The sequence below is a fragment of the Oculina patagonica genome, chromosome 13 (genome assembly GCF_052425735.1).
Source record: "Oculina patagonica isolate OP01 chromosome 13, crgOcupat, whole genome shotgun sequence".
Classification (NCBI taxonomy): Eukaryota; Metazoa; Cnidaria; class Anthozoa; order Scleractinia; family Oculinidae; genus Oculina; species Oculina patagonica.
In genome coordinates, this window is record NC_135770.1 from 32740597 (window position 1) to 32759199 (window position 18603).

At 41.6% G+C, this 18603-nt stretch overlaps 2 protein-coding genes across 2 annotated transcripts in view; both read right to left on the reverse strand.

The window, feature by feature from the left end:
• Positions 1-17962, reverse strand: part of LOC144635164 (uncharacterized) — a 33499-nt gene extending 15537 nt beyond the window's left edge. The window contains exons 1-3 of the mRNA XM_078494228.1: positions 17776-17962; positions 11621-11749; positions 9887-9947 (exon numbers count right to left, since the gene is read on the reverse strand). The gene's annotated coding sequence lies outside the window, so the exon portion shown is untranslated. The remainder of the gene's footprint in view (positions 1-9886; positions 9948-11620; positions 11750-17775) is intronic.
• Positions 1-18603, reverse strand: part of LOC144635160 (uncharacterized) — a 335656-nt gene that overhangs the window by 15537 nt on the left and 301516 nt on the right. The gene's annotated exons all lie outside the window — the stretch shown is intronic.

The window sequence follows — 18603 nt, forward strand, 5'->3', positions numbered from 1 at the left end:
TGCGCTGAGTTCGGTGTTGACCCGTCAAGCGATTTTCGTTTGACAAGAGGAGCAAACAACGGATTGGGCGACGTTTATATCTATGTCATCAACAGAGGGCCAACTAATTCTGGAGCTGATTATCCTGGTTACAATTTATTCAGCGACGAAGGTGGAGCAGCAACCAAAGGTATCCTGACTTACTACATTGAACCAGATGATGCGTTGATGGTTTGTCGCGAAGAAACCAATCAATCGAGGCTTTTGTTTATTGCGTTTTAGCTTCTCAGGTCAACGTTAGAAGCAGCATACTTGGCTCAGGTGGACGCGCAAAGGAAGCGCAAAGTGAGTTCCTTGTCTTGGTAGAGGATGCAATAAGGCAGACAGATCTTGCGAAGTCGGTACAACGCTACCAACTTGCCATTGACGAGGCAAAGGTGAGGCTCAACCTTGCCGAGTGTCCGGGGGCCTGGCTGATGCCCGCGAGAATGTTGATAAATACAGAAAGCACGGCTGGACACAACAACCAGCTTTAACAAGCCGTGCAAGGCATGAAGCTTCGAAAAAACAACGGAGTTAATATAAGCACAAAAAAAGCGGCTCTTCAACTCATGGCTGGTGGGAAATCGAAAATTAACCCGCCAAACAGCCACTCTTCTAACCCAATTCACAAAGCGGCAACAGCTGAATCAAAAAAAAATCCAACACATGCTGCAGAACTAACTGATCACCTGCGGGCCAAGAAGCCACAGGGCCTGACGCCGGCAAGCCTGCCGGCAGTGGCTCTGGCAGTGAGACACATGAAATTAACAAAGCAGCTGTCTCTGTTGGCGCCGTGGGAGCTGCAGCTTTGATTTACACCCTAATACGTTAACGACGCTTTTTTATGCATTTTTCAACAAGGAAGGCTACCACAGCAAGGACAAGCAGCCAGGTGTGCTCAGCCAGAAAACCGATGGTTTGACCAGCGGCTTTGAAAAGAAAGCTCACAATCGAGCCAATGAGCCCTGAGCTGATGCCACCTTTCAGCCAACATTTGTCACGCCTTTTCCCAACGCTTTGCCAGTGGCCTTCAAAGAGTTGGTAATGGCACCAATTACAGCATCAATCGTGACACCAGCAGCAAGAAAGATTGCTGTCACTGTCACGCCATATTTTTTGAAGATCTCTTTGATCCTCTCACGAAGTGGAAGCTCCCTTTCTCTTTCCGCAGTCTGCGTTTGCAAACGCAGGAGCTCCTCAGTTCTTTCCGCAACTCTTTCTTCCGCGCCTTTTTTTTCCGTGGAGGAGGCGTTTTCATCGTTGATAACTTCCCTATCTTCCTCGTTTTGGCGCTGCATCTCGGCTTCTTGCTCTTTCAACTCTTTCAGCTCATCCAACGTTGTTGTGGTGTTGAGCCTTTTTTCCAGGGTGTTTCTTTCTCTCTTTTTGCCCGCGAAACATGCCCTGAGTCGGTCAACCTTTTCTTTTTCTTTGGCCATGCTTTTTACTTGTTTATCGAGAGCCGACACCTTATTTTTTTTTTTGCGCTGTCAAGATCCTTTTGATAATCTTTTTTTAGTTGCTGCAGTCTGCGGAGTTCTGCCTCATTTTCAAGATTTGAACCAGTTCATCTTGAAGCTGGGTGATTCTTGCTTGAGTTTGCTCTAATCTATTTCTCAGATCTTGCAATTTTCGGGCGGATTTTTCTTTTTCCGATGCGAGTTTTTGGGCCTCTTGAAGTTTTTTTTTTTCAGATTCTATTAATCTTTGGCTCTTATCTCTTATATTTTCATTATATCTTTCGATATCCTCTCTTATATTTTCATTCTCTCTTTCAAGGGAATCTTCTGACATCTGACCAAGTTCTCTTTTCATTTCTTTTGAAATATTTGGATTTAGCTGCTGTTCACCTGTACTCCTTTTTGTGGTGAAAAGGTCATATAATTTTTTACCAGATCCGACCATTTTTACTTGTAATCTGCCCTTTAGACTGTAAGAGGCTTCAAGATTTGTTGATGAGCTTTTTGGAAACACCCTTTTTAGAGCATTCCAAGCCCTTTCGTTCATTGATTGCGCACTGCCAAGCAAAAGTGTTTCTTCGTAGGAGGTGTCTGGCAGCCCGCTCTGTTCGTGCTGCATTGTTTGCATTTCGTGTTGTTCGGTGTGGATGCATCGACCGGCGGGTTGTGTCGACTTCTTGTTCATCATCATCGTTATCATCATGACCGTCATGGTCGAGATCTCGGTCTAAAGCAGTGTCCTCGTATCCAAAATGACCACCGCCTTCTGCCATTGCGTAATTATATTTTCGATTTAATTTTCAATTTAACATTTAATTATGCTCGTATTATAAACATGGCTGTGCAAGCAAAGCTTCGGCCAACGCACAACGAGAAAAGTCTCGGCGCACTGAAAGCCGAGCGCGCTGTCAAGCGTAAAACTTTTGACCGCACGGAGGTAAATCCGGAGGAAACGCTGTGTCTCGGTGCCCAAGCTGAACGAAAACGAAGTCATCGTGCCTGGCTCACTGGCGCTGCGCTTCAACATCAATTTGAGTGGACGCCATGTCAACAACCTTCTTGTTGATAACGTCAGCCGATCTCTCGTTGACAAACTGACCGTGAAGTATGCAGGCACTGTCCTGCAGGACACAGTAGGTTTTGACATTTACAAGATATACTTTTCCTATCGAAGGAGGAGCGACACAACATGTTGCTTGATGGCATTCAGAGTGAGGTCCTTAACAAAATTCGCTCAAATGCTGGTGATAAGAAAACATCCGGCATCGACGCAGAAAACAAACTGAACGAGATTTACGGAACAAAATACAGGATCCGGCTTGACCACCAGATTCTAACCGACCACGGGGCATTTTATCCACAGGCTCTCTTCAATGATCTTGTTTTTGAACTGAAACTTGCGCCCGCCTCACAGGTTGTTAGAGGCTCCGATCCATCAAAACTGAAATACAAGCTGACAAACATTCAGCTGGAGTACGAGATGATAGGCAGTAATACACTGGCAGATGAAGCGCGCAGCGTGTATGCAAGTGGCAAAGAATTTGCATATGATCACATCCAGCGGGCTGTAAGTGGTGACATTCGCAAAAGGCACTGACACAAGGCTGAATCTAAGAGTCAACCCACAGAGAAGGTCTCTGAAAGGCATCTTGCTCCTATTTGTCGAGCCCCATATTGCTGGTACAAGGAAGTCAGAAACGTACTTAAACCCAGACCTGACAAAAGTCAGCGTAACAGTCAACGGCTCACCGAACATGCTGTACAACAACGGACTTGAAGGAATTGATATTTGGGAGGAGGTCAAACGTTTCTTTGTCAAGGAAAAAAATAAAACACAGCACATGAATGCAACAAAATTTTATACCGACAATAAGTTCGGACTGCTGATTGATTTGCGCTCCATGGCAGATCATGCAATGCACGGAAACGGCACACGACTTGTCAACACAAAAGATGGAGTCCAGCTGGATCTCGAGAGGAATGCAAGTGACTCAGGTAATGTGAACTGCCACATTTACGTCATCAGTGACGCTCACATGAACATAATTAACAGACAGTTAGAATCTGTGTTGTACTTAATATAAACATGGACCCAAGCAAGATGCCCTTCAACGCTCTCATTGTGGGCCCGACAAATTCAGGCAAATCGAGGTTTGTGGTGGACCAGATCTACGGCCCTTTCCGCGGCAAGTTCGACTACATCGTGCTCATCTGCCCGACATTCGCGCACAACAAGACCTACCACCGAATTGGTGAAAATGATCCACGAATGTTTATGATAATATGCGAGCAGCACGATGTGGAAAATTGGTTGAAACTCGTGAACTGGTTTTTCGAGGGCACCAACACGCTCATAATCCTAGATGACTGCGCAGCCTCCAAAGATGTGAAAGGGCGCTCAGGCCAGCTGGTGAACCTTGGCTTTTCTGCTCGACATATCGGCATCAGCGTTTGGGTGCTGACCGAGAAGATAACCAGCATCACACCTTCCTACCGGGAGAACGTGGCGGCTATCGTTCTATTTTACACTCCCTCGGCCAAAACCACGAAGACAATTTTTGATGATTACACCGGCGAACTCTCCCACGATGAGTAAAAAGGTCTGATTTCAAAGCTGAAAGAGGGAAAGTTCTCTTATCTTGTGTTCTCGCTTCGCCACCCCTACGGGGTTAAAATAAAGCTGTATATATTGTATATATTGTTGCTAATTACACAATGGCTTAAGAAGAGGTCGTGTTAGCAGAAGTTATGAACCTACTTCAAGCCGAGCCGTCGAGCGGGCCAGCTGGTAGTATTATGCCAGAGTTAACGAGCTTAACCGCCCCCGGACCTGACATTCCTGCTCTTCGTGAGCAGCTGGCCGTGCTGGTATCTACAGGTAAAGCCAAAGAGGCTACCGGAGTGCAGTTAACACATGAGCAGGTAAAGCGACTGAGCGACAAAGATGTTGAGAAATATACCAAAAGGTACGAGACATACGTGGGCTCAAAGACAACAGCAAGTTTGATCGACAGCTGCATTGTTCTTGTAACCAAAGTGGTCGGAATGTCCGTTAACATCAAAGACATCGACGCTTATCAAAAAAAACTCAGAAACGACTACATCATAAACAAAGAGCTCTCCAATCTGGCCGGCAGCCTTGCTTTGAAGTGCGGCCGGTTTCTTGCTGCAGCCAACGCGGCGCTGATTACCACAAAACCCATTGATTTTAACTCGCATTTGGAGAGAAAGAACGAAGCAAAATTGGAAGAAATACCTGAGAAATCCTCGCCAACTGCTGAATAATTGCAAACAAATTTTGAGTAATTGCTGAGCAATCCTCACCAACTGTTGAATAATTGCAAACAAATTTTGAGTAATTGCTAAGCATTATTATATTTGCTTAACATCAGAAGTACATGATCTAGAAGTCCACATCTCTGGTAATGGGTCTTGTGCTATCGGATTTGCGTGTGTGCTATTTTTAGAACAAGCCTCGCGCGTGAGACGCGCGAGAAAATGACGTACACGGCTTTTGCCGCGAACTAGTAACCAATCGCGTGAAAGTATTTTTTACAGCGCGCTTTTGATTGGTTGAACAAATTTTTGAAGTTGAGCAAGAAGACCCGAACTGCTGAAAACAAGGGAACGGCCAGGCGAACGGCACCACGAAGACCACGAAATGTCTTACTGTTCAAGTTTATCAAAACTTGCATTTAGTGAGGATTAAAACTTACCAGATACGAATCACTGGTCTCCTGTTCTGTCGATGATGACAGTATTGAAGTCGCTAAAAAAATCGGAGCATCCAGTAGGATGTGTTTTGTTTTGGAGTCAGATCAGAGTAGAGATGGCAGCGAGCGAAAAAGAAACTGACTGCTTCGACTCAAATTCAAAATGTAAAGACACTTCAGATGAATGGAACTCAAGAGAAAACGACAGCTATTACCTATAGAAGATGTCTTTCACATCTTGGCACAGGTTAATTGTTATTATGGAAAAAAGTCCGGCTGTCCCTGGCACCAGAGCGGTCAAAATCGAGTGCGACGAATAAGCTTACTAGTAAGCTTATATAAGCTTATAAAAAGTCCACCAGTTTGATTCTTGTGACGACAACTTTCTGCTTCACAGGACGGCTGGCAAGAAAAAGAAATTAAGTGAATACTTATGTGGTTGGGTGTCTCTGTAGACTTTATGCGTGCAGAACGGTGAAAGCATAATTTCTAGACCTGAACTCAAACAACGGCAAGGAAATTCCGAGTACCGCATTTTAGAAATGCATGAAAACTTGGATTCGAGGTTCGTTTCGAGAAGTAAATCTGAGAACTTTAAGGTAATGTACTTGAATGAAAATGCGAGTTGTATTCACTGAACATTCATGATTTCATTCATGCTTTTCGAATATACTTTGAACATAGTGTGCAGTTTATAGTTCATTTCTTGTCGAATTGTGGAAGCTTATGTTTTGCTACCGGCGCCGAAAATAAATAAATTATAAATTTTCTATTTGTTGTTCAGTAATTTTAAATACGACGAACCTTAATAAGGAGACTACATTTGAAAGTTTAAAGTAATTTTGTTCAAAACTCCCTCGTTAAAATACAAAAATTCCTCATGTTTGTATTGTGAGCTCGTCTATGGAAACCGGCGACCGGTTGCCTTTTCACTTGTCTACAAACGTCAAATTTCAACACGGTTAAAATCAGAAGTTAAGAGTAATACGACTGTCAAAACGTTGGATTTAAAAATAAATGCCAATGAAAATAATGTGTTTTTAATAGACTGTTGTATCGCTCACTTTCCGAAAATATTCCCAAATAATTTTCAGTTAGCAATATATTTATCGAAATTCAAAAAACGAGTATTCCAAAGAAACATCAAGTCGTGGTTGTTTTTGTTACTCAGGAGCAAGACAATATAATTTTGTTGATGTAAAGACGTTCAGCAAAGCGTAACATACTTTCTTTAACCCAAAAAAAAATATTTCATTCTACCAAAGGTTGTGTTTTCTATGGTTTTTGGTCCCCCTTCGAGCGCGCATAATTCGCCTGTGTAATATTAAATTCAAGGAGTTTTTTTGTATTGAAACGGAAAGCAACTTTTTCCATCTCTGGTTACCATCGGATGTTTTTCCATCACAGATCTCATAAAATAAGATCGATAATTCCCCTTTTTTTCGGAGTATTTTTGGAATTTGTTTTCAGTTTTAATTTGTTTTCTGAGTGAAATGTTTGTTGGCAAGGTCACACGGCATTTTCTCGCGCGTCTCGCGCGTCTCCCGCGCAAGGATGTTCTAAAAATAGCACACACGCAAATCCGATGGCACGCGCCCTAATGCTAGATGTGGACTTCTAGATCATGTACTTCTGTTAACATACACCTTTGTTGCAAGATGTCTACCGAGCAATCCGAGAGCGCACATTCGCAGGGCGAGTCCCAGACAGCAAATTCACAGGTCGATATCACACAGCAAGCGACAACTCCAACTCCAACTACAAAGGCGGCTGGCCCGCGAATAGGCATTTCTAGATTGTGCTAGTAAAAGTAGCATATTATGCTGGTAGCACTGCTCTTTTTCTGGCCAAATTATGCTAAAATTATGCTCGTTTTTCCAAATTATGCCACTTTTTTTTAAAATTATGCTCTTTGAAAAAATTGCAAAATAGTCCAAAAAATATTTTTTTTTTAGAAGCCGTTGGTCTACAAGAAAGAAACGCAACGAATACCACAATGAAATTCAAATAAACATGTGGTTCAGGTTTACATGCACACTAGTACTAGTCTATACGCTCATGTAGCTTGTCTGCGATTGTTATATTGCAGCATTACACTTGCTAGTGCATTGTCTTGCTGCTCATGGAAAGACGCCGAAAGCAGGCTAAAAACTCTTTCTGCGGCAGCCGACGAAGGTTGAACAAGCAATACTTTCTTGACTGCAAAAGACTGAGAACGTTACAAGTTTTCGTTCGGATCTGGCAAGACTGGCATGGCCGACGCCATTTTGTAGCCTTGCCTAATGAGAGGTACTGGGGCTGACATGGTTTACAATGTGACCTCCGGTTCCGGTGCACCCCAGGCCCCAGTCCCCAGTCCCCGGGATCAGTGAACTGCAAATGCTACTAATTGTACTAAAACATTAAATATCGAATAACGTCAGCAAGTGCTTGGGACTTGAAATCAAAAATGATCAAATTATAGGATGAAAAATGATCCGATAATTATCAAAATATGCGAATTATGCTAGCAGTGCTAATTGGGAAAAATTATGCCAGTTTGCTCAAATTATGCTAAAAATTATGCTAGCACAATCTATAAGAGCCTACCCGCGAAGAACAGAAAAACAATTAGCTGAGGCTGAAAGCATTATCGCAAACAACAAGGCGAAAGCCACCACCGCGGCCCCTGAGCCTGCCCCGACTACAGAAGACGAAAGCCCAAAGTGTAGCGGAGAAAAAAATAGCAGTCTCAGCACCACCCAATGGCTTGCTGTTGGCAGCTTAATCGTTTCATTAGTCGGGCTTTATTACAAACGTGAAGAGCTCAAGACCGTATTCAGCAAAAAACCGCCTGAACCTGCGCGTGTTGAGCCACAACCTGCTCGCGCTACACAGCCCAAAGGCTCTCTCCTCCGCAGAGGTCTCTTTCGTGTTTCGGGCTGGGAAATAGGGTGAGGAACGTGAAAAGTAAGCGCGCGGAGCCTGGAGAGAATGCTCCTTCGCCCTTCCCGTCGTCCCCCGCGCTCCCCCTATTTTTCATTTTTCGTGTTTTCGCCTTCCCCCCCCCCCCCCCCGTGTTTTTTCGCCTTCCCCCACGAAAGAGGCCTCTGCGGAGGAGAGAGGCACAAAGGTGGAAGACATATGGATTATAAAAGGACACCTCTCATCATATTAACATGAAGAAGGTTGACGTTCCCCAAGTTCTTCTCTCTTCCGCTGTCATTTTCGGTATCGGGCTGATATGGTACGACTTCAACGTAAAGGTTTTTCATACAGTCCGCGATCTTTTGAATGCCACCTTATATGACACGGACACAGAAGAAACAGATTAAATTTTGTTTGAAACTTTTGTATGTATTGCTATACTATCAAACGCTACTATGTCCGACAACAAGCTTGTTAAGACCATCATAGACGCTGCTACTCTCACTGGTTTCGCCGCCGGCCTCGACTGGGTCGCAAAATTTTACCTCTGACCCCAGAGGCAGTGCGATGAACTACGCGAAGTTCACTGCCGTCATGGCGGGCAGCATTGCGCTCAAACAGTACCTCGAGGACCAAAAAATCCTCCCCACAAGCGCCTGAAATTAATGATTTGAAAAAAGGACTCTGATATATAACACCATGGCAAGTATCGCGATTATCGTTGGTGGGGCTGTGTTAAACGCCGCTGCTTTTATCGGTGGCAATTATCTTGCGAGGGCGCTCGGCGGGGGTGACAAATTTGCACTTGAAGAAAAAGTGCGCCACGATAAAGCTCTCGAACAACTGCTGGTAATTGTTGACTCCTCTGCCAGCGATGGAGGTAAGCTTATGTTTATTGGGCCGTAAAACGTTTGCAGAACATCGGACGAATATCTTGCGGCTGCCATTTTGGCATATACACTTGTGATGATACTTGTTCAATAGGAAATAATTCTGGCGCACTTTTGTATATAGTCAGTGCAGACATTTCTTCAATAAAAATATTTTCTGTGTCACATCCGTTTCACTGGACCGCGAAGTAAGCGCTTCATTTTTATGCTGTTTGCGTTATACACATATAAGATGAGGGTTCTGGGCGCAGCAGTTTAAGCGGTTTTTTCCCCGAAACGAGGTGAGAATGGGAGCCGAGTTTCGGGGAAAAACCGCTTAAACTGCTGCGCCAGAACCCTCATCTTATATGTGTGTCATTACAATAATATTGTTGACAAAGGTAAGCTCACTGTACAGTATAATAGGTCCCAAAGACAGATTTAGAATTATTCTCAAGGACGCAACTAACCATGCAGTTGAAACGAAAACGCACAAATGGTTAAAACGATTCTGTTAAACAGTTTTTGAAAATAAGGATATTTCGCAATTTACATCACATCGTTTGAGGAAAACATAGCTTACAAACCGATTAATTTAAAAATCAGTTTCTTTTGCTGTGTTATACTCGTCTGTCGATGTTTGGTTCAATATTGTGTAAGGTTAAGTTTTAGGAAAGAAAATGGATGTATCCTTGATTTCTCTGAAGTAGCCATACAACGACACATTTGGCAAGGAAATTAAAACAATGATTCCAGAAAAGAAACATACCATTGGTACTTTTGATATTCAAAGAGCTAAGTTATCCGTGAACGAATTCGAAAATTTAACGTTCTGTAGTTGGGCGGAATACTAATACACTCAAGAGCTAAAACTTAGAAAAGTATGTCTGGAACTATCACCAAATATTATCCCTACCTTCAAAGTTTATCTCTTTCTTTGCAACGAGCCTTCGTGCTACACTCCTCACTTGCTCTCACTGTCACGAAGTGAAACAGGGCATGTCAATTAATAAACTGGTGACTTATCATACGGCTATTGTATTATAAGTGATGACTAAGCGCATTTCTGCGGTTAAACTTTTACAAAAGAACTTGAAGACGCCCAAATTTTAAGGATAACTTTGTATTGTGTTCCTGTTTCCATATCTCGAACAAGAGATTCTAAAAATCATTTAAAACACAACTGTATTGCATTAACTAAGTACACTGAGAACCGGCGACTTATACAAAGTAAACGCAAACCAATAGCTAAGGCTGCATTCATTATGTATCCTACAGGGTGGGGGGGGCAGAGTATTTTAGGGGGGTTCTCAAATTTTTAGAGCAAAAAAAGGGGGGATATGAAAATTGCTTAAATATCTCCTGGGGGATGCTTATTTTTTGTAAGATTCTGTCTAGCTTTTGTAATAGTTTTAAAAAGTGAAAAAAGAAATGATAAGTACAGCGGCTTCTTTCAAGGATTGTAGGCAACAAGGGTACCTCTATTATTCTGAGAGACTATAGTACCTATTTTGAAGTTTTTTTAAGTAGTGTGCCTGGCCTGTAGATGTAATGTTTCGATACAGTATAGAAAGTAAAACATCTAAATTGGAACCATTTAATGCAACCTCAGAAAAATGATAAGATAAGGAGAAAAATGGCACATGTCGCACTTGAGAGGAATGATGCTGAACGGCCGAAAAACGAGGGTGAAGAGGATGGCAACAGCGGAGATGAATCCGTGGATGAGTGTGATAGTGAGAGTGATGATGATGATGAGGTTGTTGCTTTTGTCAACGAGAGTGACAGTGAAACGCAGGTTCCTGGCAATACTCCTGGTAGTATTGGTACTCGAGCTGGCAGGCTATCTATACCTAATTCGCGCTACTTAGACTGGCTCGCATAGATATGACATAAACAGTCAAAGCTCTCTCGATGTTCTTATTAAACATGTCTCTTGAAATTTCAAACATATGTAGTGTACTATTATACAGATATTTATTTTTATATTTCTTGAGAGGGAGGGGGGGGGGTATTCATTTTTCGGCTGATTGCTTGGGGGGATTATGAAAATTTGTATGGACCTTGGGGGGGATATAAAAAAATGAGCTGCTGAAAAAAAAAATCACTGTCCCCCCTCCCCCCCCCCCCCGTAGCATACATAATGAATGCAGCCTAAACAACGCAGCCTATAAAACAAATCCAGAACTCATCAATTGTAAGAGTTACAGTGACAATATCAGATACCATTTACCACATTCGCAAATTTCTTTTAAACTTTGAATGATAACAAAGCCGAACGCAAAAACAGTCACGTGACCAAAACAAAAACTCCAAAACTCAAACGGGCAATATATTTGAAAACTAAAATCAGTGGCAGTTATTTAAAAACATGCATATGATTAATGTGGTATAATCGTTTTTGATTTATGAAATTCGCATTATTATAAAAGAGAAGACACACTGTCTTCAGTAGAATTTCTTTTTTTCGTGTAAACGGTTATTGCATGCGTCAGTCCTAAAAAACGATTGTAAACCGAAGGTAAAATGTCAAAAATATTCGACAGAATCTCTTTATAAACAAAGTATTATGGTACAGACCTGGTACAGTGTAATCGATTCAAGTCAAAGACAGAAGAATACTAACTTGGAGACAGAAGTTTACACTCACCTTTAGCCAAGAAAGCAGCACACACGAGGCCAGTAGATTTACGTTTGATACCAGGAGCAGAACGTGTGGCCGTTTCGCAGAATGGTCAGCAGTTATCACGAGATCAGTTCAATCTGTATACCGTGTTTCCTAGAATCAAAACAGGAAGTTTGGATTATTTCCCCCGCAGGGTTCCGGCCCCGAGGCCGGAGCCCGAGGAGGCAACTTAACATCCCCCGCGTAAGAAAGAAATATGAAATATGATGGTATAGTATGTGAAAACACCTCGATTTGAAAACTGGGCACGCAAGGTGGTATCGGGTAAAGCGCGCAAGATGGTATCAAGTAATTCTGCATTTTTCTCGTGGGACGACTTTGTGCTAGCTGACTTGTCCCCAATCGTCTTTTCAGTCCGTCCGAGTCCGGACTCCTTCTAGTAACAAGCTTTAGCGTAAGTTTCCGCTCGCATATCGCCTAGTGCCGCAGAAAACGCGTCAGAGAAGAAATCATGGAATACACATAAGCTTTGGCTGGCTTAATCTCCGTTTAGCGCTTTAAATAACGTCGAATGTAGCTGGAAAGATTTACTGTCGTACTTTGAAATTGATACTCAACTAAAAGCCTCGGTTCGTCGAAAATATGCGATTCAATGTTCGTTTGTTTGTTTCGAAAGTCAGCTTATATGGCTGCCGCTACAACTAAGCTTATTGAGCGCCGACCGGGCAAAGCTTGTATGTGTGACAGTTTTACTAGACGAGAGAACGGTAAGTTAAACGTTTCTCTTGGACACGGCTAGCGGGTCATTTTGCACACTTGAATTGCGTGCTATTTGACACGCTAGCTCTCGCGAAGCGAGAAGAAGCGTTCGCCATGGCGTGTTAACGGACTAGTTTTGATTCAAAAGCTGCTGCTTTCAAGGAAAACGACTTATTCTACGTTCACTGCGTTTCAAAGGAGAATTTCAGTGTCACACTGAAGAGATTTACCTGTGTTTCGCTAGTATACAGAGAAATACATGTTAGTGTTATCGAACAATTGGACGAACGTCGAAGAGCTCTCGTTCCTGTGACAGTCAAAAATTCGGCTATAGATGAGCTATTTGTTGCTGGAGTGTTAATAAAGAAGTCCTGTGCTGTGCGGAATCGGTTTTCTTTCATTTCTTCTTACATCTCTATCGATCTGTAGTCTGTCCGCTTCGCAGTCGGCGGGCTCGTTCGGCGTTGTTTACATAATCTGTGAATACATATTTGAGCTTATTATTACGGTTATTTTTCACCAGTTGTAAGCATTTCACTTATTTGAAGAGTACAGTTATAAAATTACTTTCGAAATTAGTCATTTTGAATGTAAATATAAATGGCAATGATGACAAAGCTCACGATAGAGCCCAGCGATTGTTGCCTGAAACACACATCACACACGCTTCGCAACACGCGGCGCTGGTTTTCGATCGAAATTTCAGTCATCTTTGATCGCTGAAAAAGTCATTAAGATGTGGGTACTTCTGGGTACTTCTTTGCAAGTAGAATAATAAGGCCTTCATTATGCTAGCGTGAGACCCACATTTAGTAGAAACCTGCTTATAATCCGAAGAATCGTGAATATTTATGACCTGGTCGCGGGTCAGTGAACACTTTGTGAAGGAAAGCTAATCAAAATAATCAAAATAAAGAGCGTTTTTTAACAAACCGCGGTCATAGGACCATTGCAAATCAATGAAAGTATGACAAACAACAAAATAATACAATTTTCTTGCTTTTGACTGGAAAAAAATACGAAATATGCCGTAGAGAAAGCGGCGTTATTTTACGGTGGAATCCGCCATAACTTCGATATTGCGTGAAGTGCGCGGAGAATTGCACCATGGGATACTATTCGAACGTCGTCTGGTTTGTGATTTTGGTACAACAATAGGGAATAAACGGCATGCAGTGCATGCAGAAGCGATGACGTTTCACAAAGGGTCTAACATAATTTTGAGGAAATCTGTCAAAAACTCAACGTAATTAAAAGTAGCTGACACCTTGTGCGTGATAAAGACTGTTATCCAATTGCAGTGTACATTTTTTAAACCTAAGAAGCAATGTTGGTGATTGTCTAAATAGCATAGTTAGGATCTGATGAAATTCAAAAAAATATAGTAGTTATTAATTCACAGGCCAAGGATGCAAAGTTAATCATAAATTTTCTTTGTAGACACAGTAGATTGCGTTATATTGTAGTGTGTGACATCCGATAAACGACATACGATACGCGGGATTTAGCTTTCAAGCTGCGAGAAAGGTCAAACGGTCTCTTGTTTACAGTGGCCCTGTATATTATAAGAATTAGAAATTTCTGTCTACTAAATCTAACAGATCCCACCTTATAAAATAAGTCTCTTTTGTTTGTTTATACATTGTAGTGTTCCATTCTGACTGCAAGGGAGTATTTTGTTTTTGTATTCTACCCGGCGATTTCTTGTTAAGTTAAACTTGATTTCTGTTCAGTTGCGCCAAACAGACAAACAGAACAGAGCCCATCAGACAAACAGGCAAACCGACAAACAGAATAAATGTGTTGGAAAAGACAACAGAGAACGGACGTAGATTTGCTCAATTCATTATTGAACAACAGTAATATTTTATTTTTTATTTTATTTTATTTTTATTCTTACATTTCCCTTTGTTGTCTCGACAAAGGTTACGTTATATTGTCGCGTTACATCCGATAAACAACATACGATACACGTGAGCAAGCTTCAGGTCAAGCGGTATCTCGCTCTCAGCGGCCCTTTATGGTCCTGTTTATCAAAAGAATTTAGAAATTTCTGTCTTCTAAATCTACTTGAACTAATCAAATATAATTAGTCTCTTTCGGTTATACACTGTAGTGTTCGTTTCTAACTGCACGGGAATATTTTTCTTTTGCGTTCTACGCGGCGATTTTTTGTTTAAGTTAACTTGATTTCTGTCGGGGGGGGGGGGGGTGGGGGGTGGTACTCCCATCTATGGGCTATACAGGTATGTGCCGCTCAGCAGTGTATGCTTTTTTGCCTCCCTGACTCTGGAACAGGGTATAGAATTCAGCCTGTCTCTCTGGAACAGGGTCGATTTTTCCCCAGAATCCTGATTAAGCATGATCAAGCATAGCTACGAAACTCTGCTCCCCTGCCTCGGCGCTTTATCTTCATGCCACAGACAAAGTCAAGTGAACACTTTGTGATATTCTCCAGTTTTTTTTATATCTATATTTTTTTTTCCATCGTGCATATTGTCTGGAACTAGGTACCTATTCTTCCAATGTTCGTCTGGGACAGGGTCGCAAATTCACCTATATTTCTCTAGAACAGGTCCAGCGTCTCAGAGACTCAGCGGCACACCCCCGTACAAAATTTTTGGGAGTACCCCACGGGATTTTTGTTCGTTTGTCCGAAACAGACAAAAATGAACCGGCCGTTCGATGACATTAAGCGATGACATTATCACTTGCAAGTCATCGCTTAAAAAGCATGTCTTAAACAGGATTGCGCCGTACAGAACTGTAGGTATATTGACAAAATGTCAGAAAAGGCTTTTTTTTTTTTGTCGTTTCAATTTTTTATTAGATCTGATTTCAAAGATGTAATAGACCGTAATAGTCGAACCACATGTGCCTAGCTGGTGCAAGTTGGAATTTGCGCTGATTAAGGGACTGGCCAATAAGTACCAGGGGGGGGGGGGGTGTGCCTGGAGCAATTGGAAAAGTGGTGTCTCGAAAATTTGTGACCCACCCCTTCCTCCTGGCACAAACTGACTGACCCACCCCTGATAGGGGGTTAAAAATTACTTGACCCACCCCCTTTGGTAAACAAAGTCAAGAAACCAATCATTTCCTTATTATCTGTTAGGAGTTGGAGGTTGGTTTTTAATTTGACATCAGTTTTTAAGTGAGATTCCCGACATATAGTACTCTTATTTTCCCTGATGGACACTGCTGTTCCATGTACGTCTTTTCCCGTGTCTTAACACAGCAAAGAAGAATGAATTTATCACTTCTTATACTAGTCTTTTGTTAGTTTTTCACATATTTGTGTGTAAAGTCCAGACACAAACATATGCGAAAACTGAAACTGTATGCAATATTAATTCATAAACAACTATTAAAGAGTTCATATTTTTATACAGAAATTGATAGCAGAAACTACAACCACTGTCCATCATCCATATTTGCAAAGTGTTTGAATTTACTGCTTTTAAAAGGCTTAAAGCCCAGCGTGAATCTATGCAGGTTCAAGAAAGACAGGCAAACTCGATGTTATGATCACAAGCCATCTATCTAGGGGGGTCAGGGGGCATGCTCCCCCGGGAAATTTTTATATTTGCATAATTTTTGGGCCTTCTGAAACGGCTAGAAATTCATTAAAAATGCTCACATGGAGAATTTTATCAATTTTACATACTGATGAATACAGCTTTTCTTGGAACTATAACAGTTTAAAGTTAGTGAATAAATAACTGATGACCCATCCCCTTTCTGCCCTTCATCAGTGGAAATCTTGACTTTCCACTGATGAAAATCTTGACTTTCCACTGATGAAGGGCTGAGCCCGAAACATTCGGAACTGTGGACTGTTTCAAAGGCACTCACAACTCATTTATTGAGAACTTTTTTTAACTTTGTAATTTTTGCCCTTTTCACGTGTCACGCATAAACCCTTTGCTACCCTTATTTTAGAACTATCTGTGACAGATCCTGGATAGATTAAGTAGGTCGTTTGCATGGTATAGATACAGAATGAATGCTTAGTGAATCAAAGTGCAATACAGCGTTTTTCCACAACTAAGTATCTGTCTGTATTCTTTTTCTGCTGTAATCGGAGTCCTATAAGTGTTCAACGGCTACATGCTGAAGTGTACTTTGAATTTTAGTAAAGCCTTCTTTTGGCTGCTTGAGAAATCCCTTACACTGATAAGGTTTCTGTATTGACTTGAATCAAGAGTTTCGTATATGTTGTTGTGAATGTCACAACTTTTATCGAGCGACAAAAGTAGCTTTAGTTTTAGTTCAAATTTTAGGGGTGAGGTGTCTAAATTTTTCTTTATGTTAGATTTCTTTATGTTAGATGTACGCTTTTCAATTTTCGATATCTTTGCAAGCAATAAAAAGACGTGAAAAGCGATGTATTTTCAAATAAACTCTGAGAAGTGACACGAGACACTAAGCCCAGAGGGCTTTTGATTTTTTGTAAGAACCAATTATGAGAGCGTTGAGGCTGAGATTTGCCCCAAAATTTAAGAAAATGTATGGGCTAAAATAAAAACATCCTCAGGCTCAGCCAAATTTTACGCGTTCTTATAAAAAAAAATAAGAGTGTAGTTACGAACAAGGCACAACAAGAGAGTATTAAATCCTAATTGTCCATCGACTCCAATAATTAAAGGCATCAAATAAACTACACTTCTCTTGTAGCGAAGGTTGATCTTGTTTTTAATCACTAATCGAACCTTAGAAACAGCAACTCTGCACCTTAGCTTTTTGCTCAAACCAACTGCTTTAATATTTTGAATTTGCTTGAATAGCTCTAAACCAGGAGCGTGGCACTCCTTATGCACAGCAAGTGTTTGCAGTTGAGTTCCCTTTAGAAATGGAAGCGCTCATGACGATATGCAATACTCATGACGAAAAATAATAGTTGAAACCTTGAACGGCGAACATCGATGCAAACGACCAGCTACAGGAGTACTAAACGTGTTCGGTAAAGCATGCATGGCACAAGCGAAGGATAAAAGGGGAAAACACATGCAATCACGCGATCGACTTCAATAGGTTTCGTTTAAAACTCTACTGATCGATCGATCCATCGATCGAACGTTCGAATAACACACGGCAAGCAGGAACTGCTTCGCCTGATTTCCGCCTAGAAAAAGCAACTCTGCTCAGTGTCTGCTGTCGCTTTTTGCTCAAGATGAGATTATAAAACCGACTGCTTATTTTGAATTCGCTATAAAATGACTCAAAAAACGACGAATGTGGCACGAATAAACACAGCACCGAAAACTGTTCGCACCCGCTTCAGAAGTGAAAGTTTATTCAACAATTCAAGCCTAGTCTTACCTTGAATGGTTGACTCTGAGCTCGAATAAACACAGCACCGAAAACTGTTCGCACCCGCTTCAGAAGTGAAAGTTTATTCAACAATTCAAGCCTAGTCTTACCTTGAATGGTTGACTCTGAGCTCCACGATCGATGAGAACAACCAGCTAAACGTCGCTCGCTTCCGCTCAGTCTCGAGAGGAAATGGCGATTGATATCACGTAGATAGAGCTTTGTTCATTTGTGGGAAAACGCCACTGCAACCGGAGAAACAATAAGCATAGAGCGCTGCTTAGGAGAAGCAGACAAATTCAAGGGGTGGTATTCAGTAATTTAAAACTCTACAAAAATAGGAAATGCAACCTTTGCCCTCCCTTCAATAAATGACAACAAAACACTCAAATGACTAAAAAATCAGAAAATGCCCTCGCGTAATACTTGAAGAAACCATTTATTTATTTATTTATTTATTTTAAAACAAAAAAGGGGTGCATTTTTTATATACTCTTTCCCCTTTTCATTAATTTTTGTTGTGCCCGAGTGAATAAGGGGTACGCAAATCCGCCCGTCCGTGCTATGCATGGTCTGCTATGTTTTTTTGGCCCAATCCGACGTCGAGCGGCCACTGTTTTTTTCAAATCCGGATCTGCTTTACTTGAAATCCGATTGAAAGCTGTTTCACTGCATCGGGCTGTCGATGTGAAAGTTTTTTTTATCCAGATTTTTAATGCCTCCATCATTGTTTGTTTATACTATGGTAACGTTACAGCATTATATATACAAGGTCAAAGGTCGTTTACGTCTCGGCAATAGAAACTGAAGATGAACAAAACGTGAACATACCGACCAACTCCAACCAAAGATGCGTGATGCGAGTTTCAAGACAGGCACGACATCTGGACCAATATTCTCAACTGAACCGCGGGTATGCCGTATATTCGAAATCCGCG